General features: G+C 36.7%; 1 pseudogene; it reads left to right on the top strand.

Annotated features, from left to right (window-relative positions):
* The first annotated feature begins 1313 nt into the window (after positions 1-1313).
* LOC120593498 (uncharacterized) lies at positions 1314-1432 on the top strand (annotated as a pseudogene).
* The last annotated feature ends 816 nt before the right edge of the window (positions 1433-2248 follow it).

Genomic DNA, 2248 nt, shown 5'->3' with positions numbered 1-2248 from the left:
AATGTTTTGTAATCTTCACTGTTCATTACAGTAGCCATTAGCCATATGTGGCTGTTGTACACTTGAGATGTGGTTAGTACAACTCAGGAGCTGAATTTTAAATCTTATTTAAATGACCTAGTGACTACTGTGTGGGACAGCAGAAATCTGTGGCTAGAAGCATTTAATACACCTAACCCACAACATCGAAGCTTAGCCTGGCTGTTTTCTACTGAATACATGTCCCTTTTGCACCATCGTAAAGTTGAAACCATCCTAAGTTGGGGACCGTCTGTACTGATGCAGTTTTTTTTACAAAAGTGAAGTGGCATAAAGCTTAACTTTAGAAAAGCATGGGGATTCCTGTATGTTGTTTTCCTTCCACTCGCTTCCCCTCCACTTTCCTCCACCCCGACCCCTAGTCCCCATAAACCAGACTTTAAGTGGGTCTTTGGGCAAAGCAAATGGAGATGGCCCAGATTTGTGACAAAACTCATCTTTTCTATTTGCCCTCTCTCCCAACCCTGCTCTTCTCTCTTCCAGCTCTCGAATCTCCACTTTAATTGATGAGCCCTTCGAGATTAAGGACCACTTTCAAATCTCAGAGGAAGGCATCAGAATAGTGATGGCTATCAGAACATAATTCGATCACCTCTAGGAGAAAGCAGGAATATTTAAAATCTGTATCAATATAGCACCAGAGAAAAAATTTAGACCACTGCTTAGCATCTACTTAGACCACTATTTTTTCATTCGTTTTTCTGTCATTAACATAACACAGGCCATCAAGGAGTTATTGAAAAATTGATAAAAGAGAATTAAAATACACTTGGAAAATATGAAGCTCTATATAAATTGTAAATTGTCTTTCTTAGCTGAGGTTGCTCTTTCAAATTGGCTTTTGTCCTCTGTGCCTCTCATCATTTCTCATTACCTTTCATTGAACACAGCAGACAGTTCAAGTCTGCGTTCTCTCTATCAACTTTTAAGCTGTGGATGCCATGTCTATCCAGCTGAAGGACCTTATTTTGCAGAAGACTCAGAACTTTGGAAGTTCATCTACTTCAATAGAACCTTATGTAGGATGAAGGAGGGAATAGATGATAGACAGACAGACAGACAGACAGATGATAGATGATAGACAGATGATAGATAGATGATAGACAGATGATAGATAGATGATAGATAATAGATAGATAGATAGATAGATAGATAGATAGATAGATAGATAGATAGACAGACAGACAGAGACAGACAGAGAGACAGACAGACAGATGATGCCGTAATGTCTGGCCCAGGAATTTAAAATATTTTTATATATAAAAATATGAATATACTACAGCCATGCCACCCTGAACATGTCTGATCTCGTCTGATCTTGGAAGCTAAGCAGGGTTGGGCCTGGTTAGTACTTGGATAGGAGACCATCTAGGAAGACTAGGTGCTATAGGCATTAAAAAATATATATATATATGAATATAGACCAGGGCTCAGCAAACTTTTTCTGTAATGTAGGCTTTCTAAGCCACATACGGTCTCTGTCACACATCGTTTTTATTACAACCCTTATAAATGTAATAACCGTACTTAGCTCTCGGGCTGTACAAAAACAGGCCATAATTTGCCAGCCCTTGATATAGACCATACAGATGAAAAAGTTTATTTGTATTAGGAACTTCATTAAAAATGTTACCAATGATGATAGTGTGTCATAAGTAGGAAATAGAGAAATGGAAATGTTTAAAATCTGTTAAATAATAATTGGGAATAATCTGAGCTAAGCATCTCAGGGCCAGTTTTTTTAAACAAATGCTTTAAATATTATATGTTTAATATTTAAATATTCCAATGTTGGCTGTTAACTTAGGGAAAAAACTTTGCTTTTTCTCATATCAAATTGGAATTTCACTTTCTTGTTTTCAAGTGTATCTTCTTGTTATTTTCAAAGAGAAATATGGTCTTTTTTCCTTGCTGAAATTTCTTTCATGATAGACTGGGTTGAGTAGATAAAGAAGGGCTGTGTTTCATCAAAACTTGTTTGTTGAAAGCCGAAAAAGACTCGGAACCCAACAAGCAGCAAGGAGATTTGGGCTCTAACCAGCCAATTACTAGCCCATGAACTTGAGCAAGAAACTTGATTTCTTTGAGGTTCAGCTTCTCTCTTAAGTGTGTGTGAGGATCAGATAAAATTATATGCAAAAGGGCTTAATAATATGAAAACACATATACATGTATCTTATTATCTTTGTCATTTATAATTCTTTATGCC

Source organism: Pteropus medius, unplaced genomic scaffold (assembly GCF_902729225.1).
Source record: "Pteropus medius unplaced genomic scaffold, Ma_sr-lr_union100, whole genome shotgun sequence".
NCBI lineage: Eukaryota > Metazoa > Chordata > Mammalia > Chiroptera > Pteropodidae > Pteropus > Pteropus medius.
The sequence above is the reverse complement of the archived record's forward strand: the minus strand, read 5'-3'. Positions and strand labels throughout refer to the sequence as shown.